The sequence below is a fragment of the Lepus europaeus genome, chromosome 21 (assembly GCF_033115175.1).
Source record: "Lepus europaeus isolate LE1 chromosome 21, mLepTim1.pri, whole genome shotgun sequence".
Lineage (NCBI taxonomy): Eukaryota > Metazoa > Chordata > Mammalia > Lagomorpha > Leporidae > Lepus > Lepus europaeus.
The window spans coordinates 26,298,959-26,325,730 of record NC_084847.1 but is presented as its reverse complement, the minus strand read 5'-3'; the positions used below and the strand labels follow the sequence as shown (position 1 = coordinate 26,325,730).

Here is a 26,772-nt window from a genome sequence, read left to right as displayed (position 1 = left end):
GCGGCGGAGTCCCGAGTGTCTCTTTCCGCGGTCCCAATCCCGGGGAGCGCGCGCAGACACTACGGCGGCGGCGGCGGCGTCCCGAGCACCTCTCACCGCGATCCCAGTCCCGGGAAGCGCGCGCAGTCCCTACAGCGATGGCGGCGGCGGCGGCGGCGGCGTGCCGAGCGCCTCTCACCAAGATCCCAGTCCCGGGGAGCGCGCGCAGGTACTACAGCAACAGCGGCAGCGGCGGCAGCGTCCCGAGCGCCTCTCTCCACGGTCCCAGTCCCAGTCCCGGGGAGAGCGCGCAGGCCCTACAGCAGCGGCGGCGGCGGCGGCGGTGATCGTGTGGTCCGGCTTGCCCCAGGCGACAGCGCCTAGAGAGGACACAGAGGACCTACAAAGAGCCCATCGCGTGGAAAACCAACTTCGGGAGACGAGCCGCAAAATCTACCCGGCGCAGAAACCAACGGGAGCCATTCAGAACTACTTCCCAACTGAGTCAAAAAAAAAAAAATAGAGAGAGAGAGAGATCCAGCAAGGAGCAAGGAGAGTCACTTTCTGCAAAGCCTCAAACCTGAAGAATCAAACAGAACTCACAGGCCACACCCACCACAGCCCCTAAGGATCCATCAAAACAGACAGCCCACCTAGAGGCATAGTATAACGAGAAAAAAACACCACAGCAAAAAAAAAAAAAAAAAAACCATAAATTATCTCCAACATGCCAAACAACAAACGTAGAAGCAGAGTTAACAAGAGCAAGGAAGACACTATGATACCTCCAAATGAACAAGACACGCCAATGCAAGATTATGAAGATGAAGAGACAGAGGAAATGCAAGAAGCAGATCTCAAAAAATTGATAAGAACATTAAGAAGTTCTCAAAAACAAATTCTTGAACTACAGAAATCCTTAATGGACAAGATAGAAAATCTCTCACGTGAAAATGAAATAAAAGGAGGAATCAAAATGAAATGAAACAACTAGTAGAACAGGAAACTAAGATAGTGACAAAAAACCTCAATGAAATGAAGAACTCAATAGATCAAATGGCAAACACATTAGAGAGCCTTAAAAACAGAATGGATGAAGCAGAAGAGAGAATATCAGAATTAGAAGACAGAGAACAGGAAAGGAAACAATCAAATCAAAGAAAAGAAGAAGAAATCAGAAATCTAAAAAATACTGTCAGGAATCTACAGGATACTCTCAAAAAACCCAACATTCGGGTTCTAGGAGTTCCTGAAGGCATGGAGAGAGAGAAAGGATTAGAAGGCCTTTTTAGTGAGATACTAGCAGAAAATTTCCCAGGTTTGGAGAAAGACAGAAACATCCTAATACAGGAAGCTCATAGAACCCCTAATAAACATGACCAAAAGAGATCCTCACCACGACACGTCGTAATCAAACTCACCACAGTGAAACACAAAGAAAAGATCCTAAAATGTGCAAGAGAGAAACGCCAGATTACTCTCAGAGGATCTCCAATTAGACTCACAGCTGAATTCTCATCAGAAACCCTACAAGCTAGGAGAGAATGGCGAGACATAGCCCAGGTGCTAAGAGAGAAAAACTGCCAGCCCAGAATACTATATCCTGCAAAGCTCTCATTTATGAATGAAGGTGAAATAAAGACCTTCCACAGCAAACAGAAATTGAAAGAATTTGTCGCCACTCGTCCAGCCCTGCAAAAGATGCTTAAAGATGTGTTACATACAGAAACACAGAAACACGGTCACCAATATGAAAGAAGGTAAAGGTAGGAAACCTCACACCAAAAGATCACAGGAATCTCAAGCCACATATTAGAAAGTATCTTTGGCTAATGGCAGGGCAAAGTTACTCCTTCTCAATAGTCTCATTGAATGTTAATGGCTTGAACTGTCCAGTCAAAAGACACCGATTGGCTGATTGGGTTAAGGAACAAAACCCATCCTTTTGCTGCTTACAAGAAACCCATCTATCCAACAATGATACATACAGGCTGAAAGTGAAAGGCTGGAAAAAGATATACCATGCCAACAGAAATGAAAAAAGAGCGGGCGTAGCCATCTTAATATCGGACAACATAAACTTTACCACAAAAACTGTTAGGAGAGACAAAGAGGGGCACTATATAATGACTAAGGGACCCATTCAACAGAAAGATATAACGATTATCAATGTATATGCACCTAATTACAGGGCACCAGCATATTTAAAAGACTTGTTAAGGGACTTAAAGGGAGACTTAGACCCCAACACAGTAGTACTGGGGGACTTCAATACTCCACTCTCAGAGATAGACAGATCAACAGGACAGAAGATCAACAAGGAGACAGTAGATTTAAATGACACTATAGCCCAAATGGATCTAATAGATATCTACAGAACATTTCATCCTACATCTAAGGACTTTACATTCTTCTCAGCAGTACATGGAACCTTCTCTAGGATTGACCACATACTAGGCCATAAAGCAAGTCTCAGCAATTCAAAAGAATTAGAATCATACCATGCAGCTTCTCAGACCACAAAGGAATGAAATTGGAAATTGGCAACTCAGGAATCCCTAGAGCACGTGCAAACACATAGAGATTGGACAACATGCTCATGAATGAACAATGGGTCATAGAAGAAATTAAAAGAGAAATCAAAAATTTTCTGGAAGTAAATGAGGATAACAGCACAACATACCAAAACCTATGGGATACAACAAAAGCAGTGTTAAGAGGAAAGTTTATATCAATAGGTGCCTACATCAAGAAATTGGAAAGGCACCAAATACATGAGCTTTCAAGTCATCTCAAGGATCTAGAAAATCTGCAGCAAACCAAACCCAAACCCAGTAGGAGAAGAGAAATAATTAAAATCAGAGAAGAAATCAACAGGATTGAATCCAAAAAAACATTACAAAAAATCAGCCAAACGAGGAGCTGGTTTTTTGAAAAAATAAACAAAATTGACACCCCATTGGCCAAACTAACTAAAAAAAGAAGAGAAAAGACCCAAATCAATAGGATCAGAGATGAAATGGGAAACGTAACAACAGACGCCGCAGAAATAAAAAGAATCATCAGAAATTACTACAAGGACTTGTATGCCAGCAAACAGGGAAATCTATCAGAAATGGACAGATTCTTGGACACATACAACCTACCTAAATTGAGCCAGGAAGACATAGAAAACCTAAACAGACCAATAACTGACACAGAAATTGAAAAAGTAATAAAGGCCCTTCCAACAAAGAAAAGCCCAGGGCCAGATGGATTCACTGCTGAGTTCTACCAGACATTTAGAGAAGAACTAACTCCAATTCTTCTCAAACTTTTCAGAACAATCAAAAAAGAGGTAATCCTCCCAAATTCTTTCTATGAAGCCACCATCACCTTAATTCCTAAGCCAGAAAGAGATGCAACATGAAAGAGAATTAGAGACCAATATCCCTGATGAACATAGATGCAAAAATACTCAATAAAATTCTGGCCAATAGAATGCAACATCACATTAGAAAGATCATCCACCCAGACCAAGTGGGATTCATCCCCGGTATGCAGGGATGGTTCAACATTCGCAAAACAATCAACGTAATACACTACATTAACAGACTGCAGAAGAAAAACCATATGATTCTCTCAATAGACGCAGAGAAAGCACTTGATAAAATACAACACCCTTTCATGATGAAAACTCTAAGCAAACTGGGTATGGAAGGAACATTCCTCAATACAATCAAAGCAATATATGAAAAACCCACGGCCAACATCCTATTGAATGGGGAAAAGTTGGAAGCATTTCCACTGAAATCTGGTACCAGACAGGGATGCCCTCTCTCACCACTGCTCTTCAATATAGTTCTGGAAGTTTTGGCCAGAGCTATTAGGCAAGAAAAAGAAATTAAAGGGATACAAATCGGGAAGGACGAACTCAAACTATCTCTCTTTGCAGATGATATGATTCGTTATTTAGGGGACCCAAAGAACTCTACTAAGAGACTGCTGGAACTCATCGAAGAGTTTGGCAAAGTAGCAGGATATAAAATCAATGCACAAAAGTCAACAGCCTTTGTATACACAGGCAATGCCACAGCTGAAAAAGAACTTCTGAAATCAATCCCATTCTCAATAGCTACAAAAACAATCAAATACCTTGGAATAAACTTAACCAAAGACGTTAAAGATCTCTACGATGAAAACTACAAAACCTTACAGAAAGAAATAGAAGAGGATACCAAAAAATGGAGAAATCTTCCATGCTCATGGATTGGAAGAATCAATATCATCAAAATGTCTATTCTCCCAAAAGCAACTTATACATTCAATGCAATACCCATCAAGATCCCGAAGACATTCTTCTCAGATCTGGAAAAAATGATACTGAAATTCATATGGAGACACAGAAGACCTCGAATAGCCAAAGCAATCCTGTACAACAAAAACAAAGCCGGAGGCATCACAATACCTGATTTCAGGACATACTACAGGGCAGTTGTTATCAAAACAGCATGGTACTGGTACAGAAACAGATGGATAGACCAATGGAACAGAATAGAAACACCAGAAATCAATCCAAACATCTACAGCCAACTTATATTTGACCAAAGATCCAAATCTAATCCCTGGAATAAGGACAGTCTATTCAATAAATGGTGCTGGGAAAATTGGATTTCCACGTGCAGAAGCTTGAAGCAAGACCCATACCTATCACCTTACACAAAAATTCACTCAACGTGGATTAAAGACTTAAATCTACGACCCGAAACCATCAAATTATTAGAGAGCATTGGAGAAACCCTGCAAGATATAGGCACAGGCAAAGACTTCTTGGAAAATACTCCAACAGCACAGGCAGTCAAAACCAAAATTAACATTTGGGATTGCATCAAATTGAGAAGTTTCTGTACTTCAAAAGAAACAGTCAGGAAAGTGAAGAGGCAACCGACAGAATGGGAAAAAATATTCGCAAACTATACTACAGATAAAGGGTTGATAACCAGAATCTACAAAGAAATCAAGAAAATCCACAACTACAAAACAAACAACCCTCTTAAGAGATGGGCCAAGGACCTCAATAGACATTTTTCGAAAGAGGAAATCCAAATGGCCAACAGACACATGAAAAAATGTTCAAGATCACTAGCAATCAGAGAAATGCAAATCAAAACCACAATGAGGTTCCATCTCACCCCGGCGAGAATGGCTCACATTCAGAAATCTACCAACAACAGATGCTGGAGAGGATGTGGGGAAAAAGGGACACTAACCCACTGTTGGTGGGAATGCAAACTGGTTAAGCCACTATGGAAGTCTGTCTGGAGATTCCTCAGAAACCTGAACATAACCCTACCATACAACCCAGCCATCCCACTCCTTGGAATTTACCCAAAGGAAATTAATTTGGCAAATAAAAAAGCCATCTGCACACTAATGTTTATTGCAGCTCAATTCACAATAGCAAAGACCTGGAATCAACCTAAATGTCCATCAACAGTAGACTGGATAAAGAAATTATGGGACATGTACTCCATAGAATACTATACAGCAGTAAGAAACAACGAAACCCAGTCATTTGCAACAAGATGGAGCAATCTGGAAGACATCATGCTGAGTGAATTAAGCCAGTCCCAAAGAGACAAATATCATTTGTTTTCCCTGATCGGTGACAACTGAGCGCCAAAGGGGAAACCTGTGGAAGTGAAATGGACACTATAAGCAACAATGAACTGATCAGCTCCTGTCCTGACTTTAGATGTACAATGTAATACTTTACCCTTTTTAGTATTTGTTGTTGTTGTTGTTGTTCTAGTACTATTGGTTGAACTCAGTAATTAACACACAATTATCCTTAGGTGTTTAATTTTTAACAGAAAAGTGATCCCTGTTAAATCTAAGAGTGGAAAAAGAGAGGGAGGAGATGAACAATTTGGAACATGCTCAATCAGACTTGCTGCAAATGGTGTAGTCAGAAATGTGCCAGGGGATTCCAACACAATCCCACCCAGGTGGCATGTACCAATGCCATCTCACTAGTCCAAGTGATCAATATCAGCTCACAATTGATAGCTCTGATAGGTCGAAGAGTCAAAGAGATCACACAAACAAGACAAGTATCTGCTAATACTAACTGATAGAATCAAAAAGGGAGAGAAAGATCCAACATGGGAACCGGGATACACAGCAGACTCATAGAATGGCAGATGTCCTAAACAACACTCTGGCCTCAGAATCAGCCCTCAAGGCATTCGGATCTGGCGGAAGAGCCCATGAGAGTATAGCAGGCATGGAAAGCCAAGACATCATGGAAAAAAAAGACCTAAATGAAAGATCTCTGTGAGTGAGATCCCAGTGGAAAGAACGGGGCCATCAAAGAAGGAGGTACCCTTCTCCGAAGGGAGGAGAGAACCTCCACTTTGACTATGACCCTATCGGAATAAGATCAAAGTCAGCGAACCCTAAAGGCTTCCATAGCCCTGGCAACTCATGACTAGAGCCTAGGGAGATTACTGACGCCATGAACAGGAGTGTCAAATTGTTAAATCAGCAACAGGAGTCACTGTGTACTTACACCCCATGCGGGATTTGTCCCTAATGTGTCGTCTAAAGCAAAGTGATGCTATAACTAGTACTGAAACAGTATTTTTTATACTATGTGTTTCTGTGTGGGCACAAACTGATGAGGTCTTTACTAATTATATACCGAATTGATCTTCTGTACATAAAGAGAATTGGAAATGAAAAAAAAAAAACAACCTGGTGTTAAAATGGAAATGGCATAGAAAATTAATCAATTTGAAAAAAAAATTATGTAGGATCTCTGTCTTTAATGTGCTGTACATTGCTATTTAATGCTATAATTAGTAATCCAATGGTAGTTTATTCACTTTACGTTGCTATGTGGGCAAAAAGTTGAAATCTTTACCTAATATATACTAAACTGATCTTCTGTATATAAAGAGAATTGAAAATGAATCTTTACATGAATGGAAGGGGGGAGGGAGCGGGAAAGGGGAGGGTTGCGGGCGGGAGGGAAGTTATGGGAGGGGGGAAGCCATTGTAACCCATAAGCTATACTTTGGAAATTTATATTCATTAAATAAAAGTTTAATAAAAAAAAATAAAGTAATGATCTTTTAAATAACAAAAAAAAAGAATATTTCTTACTAACATTTCTGATAAGGCAAAAATGTTCCAGAATAATCTTAAATATATGCTTGAAAGATTACACTGTTTAATATCAATAACAAAAAAATTATAAAACAAAAAAATGAAAAAAGGAAGAAAAGAAGCTTCAAATTATGCTTAAAAGACATTAATGGCAGTATTTCTGAAGCTCGAAGTCAGCGAACTCTAAAGGCTTCCATAGCCCTGGCAACTCATGACTAGAGCCTAGGGAGATTACTGATGCCATAAACAAGAGTGCCAAATTGTTAAGTCAGCAACAGGAGTCACTGTGTACTTACGTCTCATGTGGGATCTGTCCTTAATGTGTTGTCTAATGTGCAGTGATGCTATAACTAGTACTGAAACAGTATTTTTACACTTTGTGTTTCTGTGTGGGTGCAAACTGATGAAATCTTCACTTAGTATATACTGAATTGATCTTCTGTATATAAAGAGAATTGAAAATGAATCTTGATGTGAATGGAAGGGGAGAAGGAGTGGGAAAGGGGAGGATTGCGGGTGGGAGGGAAGTTATGGGGGACAGGAAAGCCATTGTAATCCATAAGCTGTACTTTGCAAATTTATATTCATTAAATAAAAGTTTCAAAATGTTATATACTTATCAAACCTCATGCTGATTAAAACTACAGTTAAGGACTTAAGAGATGTACAGTAAATAAACTGCTGAGGTCCATTTTTCTAATTATTAATACCACAATGTACTTACTACCCAGATGATGATTCTACTTGTGAACAGAAGTATTGTACAATTTTTACATTGTAAGGCACTTTTACTCAACTGTGGTGAAAACATGGATAGATAATGAATATATTGAAGATCTGTAATCAAAGAAGATTTTTCATGTGACTTCCATTTTACATTTCAATTTTGTAATGAAAGATGATTTAGCCAATCACACCACATTAAGAAAAACAGATAGTCAACCACTTGTCTAGCCAACCAAAAGGTAGAGTACTATTTTGGTTGCTAGTGGCAGAGAAAGGGATGAAGAAACCCATGCAAAGTCATACGTTTACTACATAACAAATCCATCAACTGACAGCTTATCGTATTTATAGTCCTTTACATAATTATTGACTGGAACCTTCCATTTTCCCTAAAAAAGTCATTACAGTAGTTGTCCAAAAATGAAGGAGCTCTGTTTCTCCATGGGTAAATTCTACAGCACTCAATATACAAATGATGTAGACACAAGTGATCTAAAGATTTAAAAAACAGCTCCTTGTTTGGCTGATTTTTTGTAATGTTTTTTGGATTCAATCCTGTTGATTTCTTCTTTGATTTTAATTATTTCTCTCCTCCTACTGGGTTTGGGTTTGGTTTGCTGCAGATTTTCTAGATCCTTGAGATGACTTGAAAGCTCATGTATTTGGTGCCTTTCCAATTTCTTGATGTAGGCACCTATTGATATAAACTTTCCTCTTAACACTGCTTTTGTTGTATCCCAGAGGTTTTGGTATGTTGTGCTGTTATCCTCATTTACTTCCAGAAAATTTTTGATTTCTCTTTTAATTTCTTCTATGACCCATTGTTCATTCAGGAGCATGTTGTTCAATCTCCATGTGTTTGCACGTGCTCTAGGGATTCCCAAGTTGCTAATTTCCAACTTCATTCCTTTGTGGTCTGAGAAGCTGCATGGTATGATTCTAATTCTTTTGAATTTGCTGAGACTTGCTTTATGGCCTAGTATGTGGTCAATCCTAGAGAAGGTTCCATGTACTGCTGAGAAGAATGTAAAGTCCTTAGATGTAGGGTGAAATGTTCTGTAGATATCTGTTAGATCCATTTGGGCTATAGTGTCATTTAAATCTACTGTCTCCTTGTTGATCTTCTGTCCTGTTGATCTGTCTATCTCTGAGAGTGGGGTATTGAAGTCCCCCAGTACTATTGTATTGGGGTCTAAGTCTCCCTTTAAGTCTCTTAACAAGTCTTTTAAATAAACCGGTGCCCTGTAATTAGGTGCATATACATTGATAATCGTTATATCTTCCTGTTGAATGGGTCCCTTAGTCATTATATAGTGCCCCTCTTTGTCTCTCCTAACAGTTTTTGTGGTAAAGTTTATGTTGTCCAATATTAAGATGGCTACGCCCACTCTTTTTTCATTTCTGTTGGCATGGTATATATTTTTCAAGCCTTTCACTTTCAGTCTGTACGCATCATTGTTGGAAAGATGAGTTTCTTGTAAGCAGCAAAAAGATGGGTTTTGTTCCTTAACCCAATCCGCCAATCGGTGTCTTTTAACTGGACAGTTCAAGCCCTTAACATTCAATGTGACTATTGAGAAGGAGTAACTTTGCCCTGTATTTGCCGAAGATTTTTTCTAATATATGGTTTGAGACTCCTGTGATCTTTTGCTGTGAGGTTTCCTTCCTTTATCTTCTTTCATATTGGTGACCGTGTTTCTGTGTTTCTGTATGTAACACATCTTTAAGCATCTTTTGCAGGGCTGGACGAGTGGCGACAAATTCTTTCAGTTTCTGTTTGCTGTGGAAGGTCTTTACTTCACCTTCATTTACAAATGAGAGCTTTGCAGGATATAATATTCTGGGCTGGCAGTTTTTCTTAGTACCTGGGCTATATCTCGCCATTCTCTCCTAGCTTGTAGGGTTTCTGATGAGAATTCAGCTGTGAGTCTAATTGGAGATCCTCTGAGAGTAATCTGGCGTTTCTCTCTTGCACATTTTAGGATCTCTTCTTTCTGTTTCACTGTGGTGAGTTTGATTACGACGTGTCGTGGTGAGGATCTCTTTTGGTCATGTTTATTAGGGGTTCTATGAGCTTCCTGTACTAGGATGTCTCTGTCCTTCTCCAAACCTGGGAAATTTTCTGCTAGTATCTCACTGAAAAGACCTTCTAATCCTTTCTCCCTCTCCATGCCTTCAGGAACTCCTAGAACCCGAGTGTTGGGTTTTTTAATAGTATCCTGTAGATTACTGACCGTATTTTTTAGATTTCTGATTTCTTCTTCTTTTCTTTGATTTGACTGTTTCCTTTCCTGTTCTCTGTCTTCTAAGTCCGATATTCTCTCTTCTGCTTCACCCATTCTGTTTTTAAGGCTCTCTAATGTGTTTGTCATTTGATCTATTGAGTTCTTCATTTCATTGTGGTTTTTTGTCACTATCAGAGTTTCTTGTTCCACTAGTTGTTTCATTTCATTTTGATTCCTCCTTAATATTTCATTTTCACGAGAGAGATTTTCTATCTTGTCCATTAAGGATTTCTGTAGTTCAAGAATTTGTTTTTGAGAACTTCTTAATGTTCTTATCAATTTTTTGAGATCTGCGTCTTGCATTTCCTCTATCTCTTCATCTTCATAATCTTGCATTGGGGTGTCTTGTTCATTTGGGGGCATCATAGTGTCTTCCTTGCTCTTGTTACCTCAGTTTCTACGTTTATTGTTTGGCATGTTGGAGATAATTTATGGTTTTGGTTTTGTTGGGTTTTTTTGGCTGTGGTTTTTTTTCTCGTTATACTATGCCTCTAAGTGGGCTGTCTGCTTTGATGGATCCTTAGGGGCTGTGCAAAAAGCAACTCACCCAGATTGTTCTCTCCCTTGCTCCTTGCTGGATTGCTCTCTCTCTCTGTCTCTCTCTTTTTTTTTTTTTTTTGACTCAGTTGGGAAGTTATTCGGTACAGGTGAGTGGAATTGAGTGTAGTTGAAATCTGGCATCTGTGAGTATTCCTTTGATCTACCCCTGGGACCACATAAAGAGTTTATGCAGCCCTCAATGTGCTCTCAAGTTTCACCAAAGTTCCAAAGTTACTGAGTTTGTGAACTCATTGGCGGTGCTTTACATATGTAAAATGGCGCCTGCTCTTTCTTTTGCTTGGTGAGTGAATAGAGAGGCCTCTGCTTTTCCCCCCCAATGTCTCGGGTTTCTGACGCCTTTGTCTTACCTTCCGTTCGTTCCCGCACTGGCGAGATTCTGCGGCTCCTCTCCCGCGGTTGGGTTTCCACGCGGTGGGCTCCCTGTAGGTCCTCTGTGTCACATCCACTAGATCCAGAAGCGTTTCCTCTGCAGTTTTTTTCTTGAATCTTTTCCTGAGGCTACAGTGATTCCACTTTTATGAAACTTTATTTTCCCAAACTACGGCACCGTCCTCAATGGTTTTCAAGCTGTTGTAAGGAAATAAAGTACAGATCCTTTGGGAAAAGTCACATAACTTGGTAAACAAACATCTAGATCTGTTCTTGCACTTCAAGTCATGATGAATTTTGAAAATTAAATACATATACATGACAGCATAGAAAGAGCAAAAGAATAAAACATATAGGGTAACCCACTACTAAAGCTGTTTTCCTTTTTTTTTTTTTGACAGGCAGAGTGGACAGTGAGAGAGAGACAGAGAGAAAGGTCTTCCTTTGCCGTTGGTTCACCCTCCAATGGCTGCTGCGGTTGGCGCGCTGCAGCCAGCGCACCGCGCTGATCCGATGGCAGGAGCCAGGTGCTTCTCCTGGTCTCCCATGCAGTGCAGGGCCCAAGCACTTGGGCCATCCTCCACTGCACTCCCTGGCCACAGCAGAGAGCTGGCCTGGAAGAGGGGCAACCGGGACAGGACCAGTGCCCCGACTGGGACTAGAACCCGGTGTGCCGGCGCCGCAAGGTGGAGGATTAGCCTGTTAAGCCACGGCGCCGGCCATCCTTTCCTTTTAAAAATAATAATATAAGGTGGTTAAAATAAAGCAAACATTGAGTCCCTTGTTTTAAATAGATGTGTGAATACACACTTGACAAACACAATTTTAAGGGACTAGCAGTTTAAAAAATGTAGTCATTAATCGCAGTGTAATTTTCTACCTGTTACATTTTAAAAATGCTGTTCTATCATGGCAGAATACTTCAATGATTATTTCTTATTTGCAAACCTGCTTTATTGTAGAAGGGTAACTAAGAATTCATAAATTAAATCCCTACCCTTGGCATTGAGGTGCTATGGTACTATCATGCCGATAATAACTGAAGTTTGTTTTTAGTTTTACCATAACGAAATATATAAATGCACTTCAGCAGGTAAGTAGAAGAAAATATCACAAACTAGAAATTCTGGTTTTAAAATCCTTTCTAAAAAGCTGGGTTCTTAGGCTTTCATGAACAATTCTGATGATCAATAAAATACTAAGCCCTACCTGGAGAGAAGCAAGGCACAAAAGCCTGTTTAACAAATAACAAAAGCAATCTCTGAAAACATTACAAATATTAAATAAGGTTTCTAAAATAGTGGTCACAAAGTTAAAAAATAAATACTGTTCTATGCAAAGACTATTTTTCATTCCTACAGCACACAGCACCTCCTTACACACTTTGGGCCAATATGTAAAGTGCTCCACATAGCAGGGCACTTGAGAGGAACAGGTTTCAGACATGGTATCTCGAGTTCTTAGAGAGTGGTAACCCTTTAAATCTTAAAGAAATTTAATTTACTGCTGCCAAACATTACTTTATAGTTGAAAGGATTCAATAATTTTGCCAGAAGCTCTCTACAGTCAAGAGGTGTACAGTCAAGAGAATTTTGGCATTAGCGCTGGAGCTAATACCTTATAATCAGCAGTTGCCCAAGTCCAAGCTGATCAGGGAGAACAACTTTGACAGGAGCCCAATGAAAAGTTTCAGCACACATCTTGAATGAAATTTTTAGTATGTGCTGGCAAAGACAAGAGAAAAAGAAAAGTTCTTTTCAGGTTTAGCCTCCATGACTTGAGTGTGGAAAAAAAATCCACGAATCACTATGTGTTGCCCCTAGTGCATGCTTGCATTGCAAAGTAAAATCTGCTTATGCTTTCCTTTGAGCATCAATCCACTAAACAACCTCAAACACTCTAAACAGCGAACTTTGTTCAGTCCATAAATATAGCTTACTTCATTTTGAGGCCTGCTTTAACCGTTGACACTATAAAGAGGGTTAATAGTGTCTTACAAACCGTAAGCTACAGCTATGTATTATCAACACATCAAACTCAGCTGTCTAGCAAAGGCCCATAAAATGAACAAGATGATTTTGGGTAGTTCAATGAAGAATCTACGAGTTGGGTAGTAAAAAGTTACAGACCATTCTTGATTTTAGAAAACAATGAAATAAAAAAGAATAGTAGTTATGGATGTCTTATTCATTCCTAGTTTTCTAACTCTGTCCCATGAATCTAGTTTCCATTAAGTTGCTGCTGAGTTAGTTGTTGATGACCAATTTCTATTTTTCTCTGGCTTCTATTCTCGTTTTTAATCTTCTTTATCTCTCTCATCGTTTCCACTATGATTTTTACAGTACAGTTTGTAAATTCCTCGTGACATATTTTCAATGTATTTAGCTTTGTCTTGTACTCCACAGTGGTAAAGGTAAGTCTTCACACAGGCTTTTATTTCACTTCCAATAGTAGCACCGGCCTGACTGCAAAGTGTATATTTCATTCTTTTCCCTCGCTTAATCTCTTGAAGAACAATTTTTATATCAAAAGTCTCCAAATGCTGCTCTTGATATTGTTGTGAGCTTGTGAGCTGAAAACTGTTCCAGAAGAAAACAACATACAGTTATAATGTGCAGCTGCCTTCTTAGCATTAAATATATGCAGTTTTCCTCTTGCTTCATTTTCTTCCTGCCCTACATGACAAAATCCACATTTGGGCCTTGTATCACTAGGGCTGCTTCGATTTGGGGATCTATCTCTGTACGAACTACTTTCCATTTCATCTGTTCCGTGGGAGGATATAGATCTCATATCTTCTGACAGCCCTTGTAATTGTGGTCTATTTTGTGGCCTTCCTTTGTGACTTTTCATTTTATTTTTAGGTGACAAAGGCTCCAGTTCATGCTCATTAAAACTTTCTTCTAAATCAGCTGCCAAGAGTTATGTGCAGTTCTCTTATGTTTTTGGCAATAAACTGTGTAAATTCTTTGTGAAGTCTTCTCTCAGACTTGAGCTTTATCATGCAATGCACAGTGGTAGTGGTATGTCATATGACATGTTTTCACATCACAGCCAATTCTGGCTCCAAGGACAGTGGCACAAAAAACACATCAGCTTTGTACCTCTTTTAATTTCCTTTGGGATATCTTCAATAGAAAATCCACCAAGACTTTCCTTATCAGAGTGTGACAATACCAAAGCAGATGAAAATAGTACGGACTTATGGTGTGCTTCAACCTTCTGGTTTTCAGATATCAACAACTGTCCACATTCCTTGTCTCTATTTGATTTACAATTGCCACATTTTGCTGTCTCGTAGGCCCTTCTTTCTGTTCAGTTGAGCTTGATGTGATATTTAAATCGCCTTTAGACTGCCACTTTAAGCAGTAAGAAATGCGACAGGGCTTAGAGGCAGAGGGTGGCAGTGAAGCGCCAATGAGGCGAAAAAGAGAAAAAGAAGTCAGTATTGGTTCTCCTGCAGCGCTTTATTCTTCTCCAGATATTCAAAACTATTGAATAGGAGGGAATCTTCCCAAACTCCTTCCATAAAGCCTGCATCACCTTAATTCCTATACCAGAAAATGTTGCCACAGAGAAAGAGAACTATAGACCATAATCCTGATGAACATACATGTAAAAATACTCGACAAAATACTAGCTAATTGAATCCAGCAACACATCGAAATATTATTCACCCAGAGCAAGTTAGATTTATTTCTGGTATGAAGGGATTGATCATCATTCACAAATCAATAAATGTGATACATCCCATTAACAAAGTGAAGAACAAAAACCATATGGTTATCTCAATTGATATAGAGAAAACATTTGATAAAACACAACATCCTTTCATGATGAAAGCCTTAAGCAAATTAGGTATAGAACAAACATTCCTCAACACATTCAAGGCAATTTATGTCAAACACATGGCCATCATGCTATTGAATGGGGAAAAGTTGAAAGCATTCCCTCTAAGATCTGGAAGCAGACAAGATTGCCCCTTCTCACCATTGCTATTTAATATAGTCCTGGAAGTTTTAGCCAGAGCCATTAGGCAAGAAAAAAAATCAAAGGGATACAAATTGTAAAGAAGGAAATCAAACTATTGTTATTTGCAGGTGACATGATCCTATATATGAGATTCAAAAGACTTCATTGAAAGACTATGGAACTCATAAAGAAAAGTTTGATGAAGTGTCAAGATATAAAATCAACACAGAAAAATTAATATGCTTTGTATACACAGACAATGTCATGGCTGAGAAAAAAATTTTAACATCAGTCTCATTCACAATATCTCCAAAAAGAATCAAATACTTTGGTGTAAATTTGCTCAAGGGTGTCAAATATTTCTGTGATGAAAAGTACAAAACACTAAAAAAAGAAATAAGAGACATTACAAAATGGAAAAACCTTCCATGTTCATGGAATGGAAGAATCAACATCATCAAAATGTCCATACTAACAAAAGGAATTTATAGACACAATGCAATCCCAATCCAAATACCCACTACATTCTTTACAGATCTAGAGAACATGATGCTAAAATTCATATAAAAACACAAGAGACCCCAAAGAGCTGAAGCAATATTATACAACAAAATAAACCCAGAGGCATCACAATACCTGATTTCAAGACATACCACAGGGCATTTGTAATCAAAACAGCCTGGTACTGGCAAAAAACTTACTTGCAGACCAATGAAAGGGAACAGAAATTCCAGAAATTAATACACACATCTATAGGCAACTTATCTCTGACAAAGCAGCTAAAATCAATCCCTGAAAAACTATAGTCTCTTTAACAAATGGTGCTGGGAAAACTTGATCTCCACATGCAGAAGTATGAAACTAGACTGCTATCTTATACTTTCCACAAAAATCCACCCAAAATTGATCAAAGACCTAAATCCATGACTCATTATCATCAAATTGTTAGTGAACATTGGAGAGACTCTTTAATACATTTGTGCAGGCAAAGGCTTCTTTGAAAAGACCCCAGAGGCATAGGCAATCAAAGCCAAAATACACAAATCAGATTACATCAAGCTAAGAAGCTTCTGAACTGCAGAATGAAGAGGCAGCCATAAGAATCGGGGAAATATTTGCAAACTGTGCAACTGATAAAGGGTTAACATCCTGAATCTATAAAGAGCTCAAGAAACTCAACAACAACAAAACAAATCATCCAGTTAAGAAATGGGCAAGGACTTGAACATATATTTTTCAAGATAGGAAATTCTAATGGCCAACAGACACTTGAAAAAATGCTCGGGATCACTAGCTATCAGGGAAATGCAAATAAAAACCACAGTGAGATTTCATCTCACTCCAGTTAGAATGGCTCTCATTCAGAAATCAACAAACAAGAAATGCTAGTGAGGATGTAAGGGAAAATGCTCCCTGGTGCACTGTGGGAATGTAAACTTGTGCAATCACTGTGGAAGACAGCACAGAGATAACTCAGAAATCTGAATGTAGACCTACCATATGATCCAGCCATCTCACTCCTGGGAATTTACCCAGACCAAAAGAAATCAGTCTATGAAAGAGTTATCTATACTCCTCTGTCTACTGCAGCACAGTCCATAATCAACTCAGATGTCCATCAACTGTTGACTGAATAAAAAAAATTATGGGCCAGCGCCATGGCTCAATAGGCTAATCCTCCACCTGTGGCGCCAGCACCCCGGGGTTCTAGTCCTGGTCAAGGCACGGGATTCTGTCCCGGTTGCTCCTCTTCCAGTCTAGCTCTCTGCTGTGGCCCGGGAGTGCAGTGGAGGATGGCCCAGGTCCTTGAGCCCTGCACCTGCATGGGAGACCAGGAGAAGCACCTGGCTCCTGGCTTCTGATAAGTGCGGTGCGTCAGCCACAGCGTGCCGGCCACAGCGGCCATTGGAGGGTGAACCAACGGAAAAAGGAAGACCTTTCTCTCCTTCTCTCTCTCTCACTGTCCACTCTGCCTGTCAAAAAAATTATAGTATATACACACTATGGAGTACTACACAGCTATAACAAAAAAATGAAATCCTGTGTTTTGCAACAAGATGGACACAACTGGAAATTATTATACTTAGTGAAATAAGCCAGTTCCAAAAGACGGATGCCATTTGTTTTCCCTGACCCGAGGTAACTAATAGAGTTCCTGAAATGTAATATATTGGAATGAAGTGGACATTTTGAGAGTCAATGACTGTTTAGAGCACTTGTCTCTTCCATTTAGAAACAGAGTTTTGCTGCTTTCTTTTCTATTTTTTTTCCTCTTCAGATTGTTTGTTGCACTCTGTTACCTATAGTAGGGCTCACTTTACAATCAGTAGTATAATGAAAATAGATTATTGTAAAAATTAAGAAAGGGAATCTGAGAATGAGGTGGAGGAAGTGTTGGAGCATGGGAGGAAGGAATGGTATGGGGGAAAGTGCCTACATCTGTATATATGAAATATATGAAACTTGAATAAATTAAATAATATTTTTTAAAAAGATGTTATGAAATAACTATTGCAGAAGCTTGTATCAGTGCTAAATTGCATCAAATAATTTAGTTCTTTTATATTGAGTTGCTTTCATCACTCTCCTTTCATTTTGAGAAAATATTATGAATAAAAAACTTTCTCCAAGCTTTTAAAAAAAACCTGTACATGTGCTGCAGTATTTGCTGATAAATTAGACCAAGAGTGTGAGAGAATACAGAAGGCCAGGATTCATCCATGTTTTTGTTTGGTGCCACCAATAGTCTGAGTTTGTTATTCTGTACATAATAATAATTTAACTGTTACCAATATGAATATAAATATTGAAGTTATATGTATGGCTGCTGAATAAAATTTTGCAAAGTTAAAAAAAAGCTCTGAATGAGGATCTTCAGGTCTCAGTAAGATAATAGACATCTCATTCCATGAGATTGACACATTGAAGTGAATATTGAGGTAATCAATGATACCCCTACCTCTTACAATTAATAAATATCAGATTTATTAAAAATTAAATTATAAAACAAGTTAATGTTTAAAATAAATTTGGGAAATCAAATTTATATCATTAAATTAAGAAGAGAATATACAACTTTTATCATATTCACAAATTTGACTAGCATAAATTTCAAAACACTTTGTATTTCAGATAGATAGCAGCCTTCTGAGGCATGGTGAAAAAACTAGGGAGACAAAAATGGTAAGCATAAAATGGGAATCTTACCACCAAATTGGAAAATCCACAAAGTAAAAAAAAATCCTACAAATGTATATAGATTGTGAATAGCAAAGAATCAATGAATGAATATTGATTTGTGAATGAGAATTAAATGAAATTAAAATGATACTATTTCTCCTATCAGTATGTCAGATTTAATTTTTTTCAGTTGTCCAACTTGAGTGCATATAGAGAATCACCTATTATAAATGGGTTGTAAATTAGCCTGACTAACCTACTGAAATGAACTCAAAGGGGTCTTCTGTGTGTGTGTGTGTGTGTGTGTGAGTGAGACCAGTGTACATGCACTGGACTATAGCTCAAGTATTCCATTATGGGGTGCTGGATTCTCATAGCAGCACATTGCATGTTGCATGTGAAGTGTATTTTTTGAAGGGAGGTTATATTTACTATTCTCAAATAATCATATTGAGGATACTTTATGTAGTTATTGAAAAAAATTTTTTAGCAAAAAGTTTGTTAAGGGAGGTGGAGCCAAGATAGCGGAAGAGTGAGGGCGCACACAACAGTTTGGGAAAAGAAATTTTAACAAGGGTGGAGTTACTGCACCCTTAAGAAGAGACTCAGAGGAAAAAACTGCAGAGGAAACTCTTCCGGATCGAGTGGATGTGACACGGAGGACCTACGGAAAGAGGAAGGTGACCCACTGCCGCGCCGCACCCAGCCCTGCCGAGCCGCATGGAGCCGCGCGCTGAGCCGCACCTAGCAGCACCCAGCCACACCGCGCCGACCCGACCCGACCCGCACTGAGCCATGCCATGGAAACGGGGGCCACTAGAGTTGGGAAAACAACGAGCCCAGCTACAGAAGCCCACCCACAGAACTTGAGCCCTGGCACTGGAAGCACAGGTAACCAGAGACTTGGCCATGAAGGTTAGATCATGGTCCAAGCTCACGTGGGGGTAGGGGGAACTACACCAGGCTGACTGGAAGAAAAAAAATGGGGGGGGGGGACCAGCTGGGACACTAGCCTCTCTCTGCACTCTCCAAGATGGCAAACAAACGTAGAAACCAAGGTAACAAGAGCAGGGAAGACACTATGATGCCCCCAAATGAAAAAGACACCCCAATTCAAGATTATGAAGATGATGAGATAGAAGAAATGCAAGAAGTAGATCTCAAAAAATTGGTAAGATATTAAGAAGCTCTCAAAAACAATTTCTTGAACTACAGAAATCCTTAATGGACAAGATAGAAAATCTCTCTCGTGAAAATGAAATATTAAGGAGGAATCAAAATGAAATGAAACAACTAGTAGAACTTGAAACTGTGATAGTGACGAGAAACCATAATGAAATGAAGAATTCAATAGATCAAATGACAAACACATTAAAGAGCCTTAAAAACAGAATGGGCGAAGCAGAAGAGAGAATATCGGACTTAGAAGACAGAGAACAGGAAAGGAAACAGTCAAATCAAAGAAAAGAAGAAGAAATCAGAAATCTAAAAAATACGGTCAGTAATCTACAGGATACTATTAAAAAACCCAACATTCGGGTTCTAGGAGTTCCTGAAGGCATGGAGAGGGAGAAAGGATTAGAAGGCCTTTTTAGTGAGATACTAGCAGAAAATTTCCCAGGTTTGGAGAAGGACAGAGACATCCTAGTACAGGAAGCTTATAGAACCCCTAATAAACATGACCAAAAGAGATCCTCACCACAACACATTGTAATTAAACTCACCACAGTGAAACATAAAGAAAGATCTTAAAATGCGCAAGAGAGAAACATCAGACCACTCTCAGAGGATCCTCAATTAGACTAACAGCTGACATCTCATCAGAAACCTTACAAGCGAGGAGGGAATGGCGAGATATAGCTCAGGTACTAAGAGAGAAAAACTGCAAGCCCAGAATATTATATCCTGCAAAGCTCTCATTTGTGAATGAAGGTGAAAATAAGACCTTTCACAGCAAACAGAAACTGAAAGAATTCATCGCCACTCGTCCAGCCCTGCAAAAGATGCTTAAAAATGTGATACATACAGAAACACAGAAACACGGTCACCAATATGAAAGAAGATAAAGGAGGGAAACCTCACAGCAAAAGATCACAGGAAACCCAAAAATGATAGGGCAAAGTTACTACTTATCGATAGTCACATTAAATGTTAAAGGCCTGAACAATCCAGTTAAAAGACACCGATTGGCTGATTGGGTAAAAGAACAAAACCCATCTATCTGCTGCTTACAAGAAACACATCTTTCTAACAAAGATGCATACAGACTGAAAGTGAAAGGCTGGAAAAAGATATACCATGCCAACAGAAATGAAAAAAGAGTGGGAGTAGCCATCTTAATATCAGATAACATAAATTTTACCACAAAAACTATTAGGAGAGACAAAGAGGGGCACTATATAATGATTAAGGGATCCATTCAACAGGAAGATATAACGATTATCAATGTATATGCACCTAATTACAGGGCACCAGTTTATTTAAAAGACTTGTTAAGAGACTTAAAGGGAGACTTAGACCCCAATACAATAGTACTGGGAGACTTCAATACCCCACTCTCAGTGATAGACAGATCATCAGGACAGAAGACCAACAAGGAAACAGTAGATTTAAATGACACTATAGCTCAAATGGATCTAACAGATATCTACAGAACTTTTCATCCTACACAGAAAGCATTTACATTCTTCTCAGCAGTACATGGAACCTTCTCTAGGATTGACCACATACTAGGCCATAAAGCAAGTCTCAGCAAATTCAAAAGAATTAGAATCATACCATGCAGCTTCTCAGACCATAAAGGAATGAAGTTGGAAATTAGCAACTCGGGAATCCCTAGAGCACGTGCAAACATATGGAGATTGAACAACATGCTCCTGAATGAACAATGGGTCATAGAAGAAATTAAAAGAGAAATCAAAAATTTTCTGGAAGTAAATGAGGATAACAGCACATCATACCAAAACCTATGGGATACAACAAAAGCAGTGTTAAGAGGAAAATTTATATCAATAGGTGCCTACATCAAGAAATTGGAAAGGCACCAAATAGATGAACTTTCAAGTCATCTCAAGGATCTAGAAAATCTGCAGCAAACCAAACCCAAACCCAGTAGGAGAAGAGAAATAATTAAAATCAGAGAAGAAATCAACAGGTTTGAATCCAAAAAAACATTACAAAAAATCAGCCAAACGAGGAGCTGGTTTTTTGAAAAAATAAACAAAATTGACACCCCATTGGCCCAACTAATTAAAAAAGAAGACAAAAGACCCAAATCAATACAATTAGAGATGAAAAAGGAAACGTAACAACAGACACCACAGAAATAAAAAGAATCATCAGAAATTACTACAGGGACTTGTATGCCAAAACAGGGAAATCTATCAGAAATGGACAGATTCCTGGACACATACAACCTACCTAACTTGAGCCAGGAAGACATAGAAAACCTAAACAGACCCATAACTGAGACAGAAATTGAAACAGTGATAAAGGCCCTCCCAACAAAGAAAAGCCCAGGACCAGATGGATTCACTGCTGAATTCTACCAGACATTTAAAGAAGAATTAATCCCAATACTCCTCAAACTATTCATGGCAATCGAAAAAGAGGGAATCCTCCCAAACTCTTTCTATGAAGCCAGCATCACCTTAATTCCTAAGCCAGAAAAAGATGCAGCATTGAAAGAGAATTACAGACCAATATCCCTGATGAACATAGATGCCGAAATCCTCAATAAAATTCTGGCCAATAGAATGCAACATCACATTAGAAAGATCATCCACCCAGACCAAGTGGGATTTATCCCTGGTATGCAGGGATGGTACAATGTTCGCAAAACAATCAATGTGATAAACTACATTAACAGACTGCAGAAGAAAAACCATATGATTCTCTCAATAGACGCAGAGAAAGCACTTGATAAAATACAACACCCTTTTATGATGAAAACTCTAAGCAAACTGGGTATGGAAGGAACATTCCTCAATACAATCAAAGCAATTTATAAAAACCTACGGCCAGTATTCTATTGAACGGGGAAAAGTTGGAAGCATTTCCACTGAGATCTGGTACCAGACAGGGATGCCCACTCTCACCACTGCTATTCAATATAGTTCTGGAAGTCTTAGCCAGAGCTATTAGGCAAGAAAAAGAAATTAAAGGGGTACCAATTGGGAAGGAAGAACTCAAACTAACCCTCTTTGCAGATGATATGATTCTTTATTTAGGGGACCCAAAGAACTCTACTAAGAGACTACTGGAACTCATAGAAGAGTTTGGCAAAGTAGCAGGATATAAAATCAATGCACAAAAATCAACACCTTTGTATACACAGACAATGCCACGGCTGAGAAAGAACTTCTAAGTTCAATCCCATTCTCAATAGCTACAAAAACAATCAAATACCTTGGAATAAACTTAACCAAGGACGTTAAAGATTTCTACGATGAAAATTACAAAACCTTGAAGAAAGAAATAGAAGAGGATACCAAAAAATGGAGGAATCTTCCATGCTCATGGATTGGAAGAATCAATATCATCAAAATGTCCATTCTCCCAAAAGCAATTTATACATTCAATGCAATACCAATCAAAATACCAAAGACATTCTTCTCAGATCTGGAAAAAATGATGCTGAAATTCATATGGAGACACAGAAGACCTCGAATACCTAAAGCAATCTTGTACAACAAAAACAAAGCCGGAGGCATCACAATACCTGATTTCAGGACATACTACAGAGCAGTTGTTATCAAAACGGCATGGTACTGGTACAGAAACAGATGGATAGACCAATGGAATAGAATAGAAATACCAGAAATTAACCCAAACATCTACAGCCAACTCATATTTGATCAAGGATCCAAAGCCAATCCCTGGAGTAAGGACAGTCTATTCAATAAATGGTGCTGGGAAAACTGGATATCCACGTGCAGAATCATGAAGCAAGATCCCTACCTTTCACCTTACACAAAAATCCACTCAACTTGGATCAAAAACTTAAATCTATGACCAGACACCATCAAATTATTAGAGAGCATTGGAGAAACCCTGCAAGATATAGGCACAGGCAAAGACTTCTTGGAAAATACCCCAGGAGCACAGGCAGTCAAAGCCAAAATTAACTATTGGGATTGCATCAAACTGAGAAGTTTCTGTACTTCAAAAGAAACAGTCAGGAAAGTGAATAGGAAACCGACAGAATGGGAAAAAATATTTGCAAACTATGCAACAGATAAAGGGTTGATAACCAGAATCTACAAAGAAATCAAGAAAATCCACAACATCAAAACAAACAATCCACTTAAGAGATGGGCCAAAGACCTCAATAGACATCTTTCCAAAGAAGAAATCCAAATGGCCAACAGACACATGAAAAAATGTTCAAGATCACTAGCAATCAGGGAAATGCAAATCAAAACCATAATGAGGTTCCATCTCACCCTGGTTAGAATGGCCCACATTCAGAAATCAACCCACAATAGATGCTGGAGAGGATGTGGGGAAAAAGGGACACTAACCCACTGTTGGTGGGAATGTAAACTGGTTAAGCCACTATGGAAGTCTGTCTGGAGATTCCTCAGAAACCTGAACATAACCCTACCATACAACCCAGCCATCCCACTCCTTGGAATTTACCCAAAGGAAATTAATTTGGCAAACAAAAAAGCCATCTGCACATTAATGTTTATTGCAGCTCAATTCACAATAGCTAAGACCTGGAACCAACCCAAATGCCCATCAACAGTAGACTGGATACAGAAATTATGGGACATGTACTCTATGGAATACTATACAGCAGTCAAAAACAATGAAACCCAGTCATTTGCAACAAGATGGAGCAATCTGGAAAGCATCATGCTAAGTGAATTAAGCCAGTCCCAAAGAGACAAATATCATTTGTTTTCCCTGATCGGCGACAACTAACTGAGCACCAAAGGGTAACCTGTGGAAGTGTAATGGACACTATGAGAAATAGTGACTTGATCAGCTATGGTGCTGACTGTCGATGTACAATGTAACACTTTATCCATTTTAGTATCTTTTTGTAAACTCTGTAATTAACAAACAATTATTCTGAGTTGTCTAAATCTTATCTGAAAAGCGATCCCGGTTAAATATAAGAATGAGAAAAGGAGAGGGAGGAGATGTATAATAGGGGACATGCTCAATTGGATTTGCCCCAAATGGTGGAGTTAGAAAAGTGCCAGGGGATTCCAATACAATCCCATCAAGGTGGCATATACCAATGCCATCTCACCAGCCCAGGTGATCAATTTCAGTTCACAACTGATCACACTGATAGGCCTAAGAGTCAAAGGGATCACACAAGCAAGATTAATGCCTGCTAATACTAACTGATTAAAAATAAAGGGAGAGAAGGATCCAACATGGGAAGGGGGAGACACAGCAGACTCATAGAATGACAGATGTCCTAAATAGCACTCTGGCCTCAGAATCAGCCCTTAAGGCAATTGGATCTGGCTGGAGAACCTATGAGAGTATTTTAGGCATGGAAAGCCAAGACACGCTAGGGAAAAAAAAAATATGAAGAAGAAGAAGAAGACCTAAATGAAGGATCTCAGCGAGTGTGATCCCAGTGGAAAGAACGGGGCCATCAAAGTAGGAGGTGCCTTTCTCTGAAGGGGGGAGAGAACTTCCACTTTGACTATGGCCTTGTCGGAATGGGATCGAAGATGGCGAACCCTAAAGGCTTCCATAGCCTCGGCAACTCATGGCTAGAGCCTAGGGAGATTACTGACGCTATAAACAAGAGTGTTAAATTGTTAAAACAACATCAGGAGTCACTGTGTACTTACGTCCTATGTGGGATCTGTCCTTAATAGGTTGTTGAAGGTGAAGTAATGATATAGCTAGTACTGAAACAATATTCTTACACTTTGTGGTTATGTGTAGGTGCAAACTGATGAAATCTTTACTTAGTATATACTGAAGTGATCTCCTGTATATAAAGATAATTGAAAATGGAAAAAAACCTTGGTTTTTTAAATTGGAAATTACATAGAAAAATAATCAATCTTTTTTTTAAAAAAAAATTATTTTGCAGAATCTCGGTCATTAATGTGATGTACACTGTTATTTAATGCTATAACTAGTACTCCAACAGTATTTTTTTTCACTTTGTGTTGCTATGGGAGGGCAAACTGTTGAAATCTATATATATATACTAAACTGATTTTCTATATATAAAGAGAATTGAAAATGAATCTTGATGGGAATGGAAGGGGAGAGCGAGTGGGTAAGGGGAGGGTTGTGGGGGGGAGTTGTGGGGGGGGGAGCCTTTGTAATCCATAAGCTGTACTTTGGAAATTTATATTCACTAAATAAAAAAAAAGTTTGTTCAAATCATTACTGATTTTAAAAGGTCTTTTCTGTTCTTATTTGGTAGAGTTCACTATAAAATTAGACCTTTCTCTCTGTCTCTCTCTCTCTCACTGTCTAACTCTGCCTGTCAAAAAAATTAGTCATATTTTGCTTAGTTTTCTTTCTGAAATATGTATTTTTTGCTATTTTGAACTGTATTCTGTCCTTTTTAAATATATTTTTTTATTTATTTAAAATGCAGAGTGACAGAGTTAGAAAAAGAGGAAAGGGGGAGGAAAAAGAAGAAGGGAGGGAAAGGGGGAGAAGAAGAGAGAGGTAGAGGAAGCTACTCTTTCAGCTAGCTTAATCCCCAAATACCCATAATGACTGCGATGGGCCAAGCCTAGGCCAGGAGCTGAACTCCATCTGTGTCTCCCATGTGGCAGTCAGGAACCCAACTCTAGGCCATCATCTGCTACATCTCAGGCATATTAGCAGGAAGCTAATCACATATTAATTTCTCTAACATTCTATGTTAGATTTCAGATGTTAAGAAAGTTTTGAACAAGAATACTTCAAAAGTTCATAAAAATAATTAAATGATAGTTCAGTTTGGTGCATTCTTTAAATTCATGATTTGGTTTTTCATATGTATTTTCTTCTTCTGTTTTTCTTTCTTTCTGAGATACTATCTTTCAAGATGTTTTTGAGGATCCCTCATATAAGCAAATTCATTTTATTTAGCACCAAACATTTAATTAATTAATATTTATGTTAATTAATATGATTCTTCCTGCATCAAGTTTGATAATTTTTATTCTTGTAGGTTTTTGGTTGTATTCTGTGTTTCTGAATTTTCATGGAAGTTGGTGTAGGAAAAATAAAGTGAAAAAAGACTGCACTGGGCATCATATACTCTACTTCAGTTTACTCTGATGTAGCAAGCAGAAAACAACTAACTGCTCTATGTTCTGCTCAGTTATTTTACGAGACAAATGAAATATTATGCATGATGTAATTGATAAATTATGCCACTTGACTCTGCATTTTATCAAGATGACAACTGAGCCTGCATTCTCTTTTGTGTCAAAATTTAGATAATGACATTGAATAAGTAAAAACCTAACATTGTAAGTGAAGAAGGACATAAACCTGCTGGTCTGATGAATTAGTGCTTAAATCTAATATGTTACATACAGCATACCATTTACACATATTTGTATGT

The 26,772-nt window shown here is 38.6% G+C and overlaps 1 pseudogene; it reads right to left on the bottom strand.

Annotated features, from left to right (window-relative positions):
• Positions 1 to 13,289: 13,289 nt before the first annotated feature.
• On the bottom strand, positions 13,290 to 15,589 carry LOC133750479 (PHD finger protein 6-like; annotated as a pseudogene).
• Between the last annotated feature and the right edge of the window lie 11,183 nt (positions 15,590 to 26,772).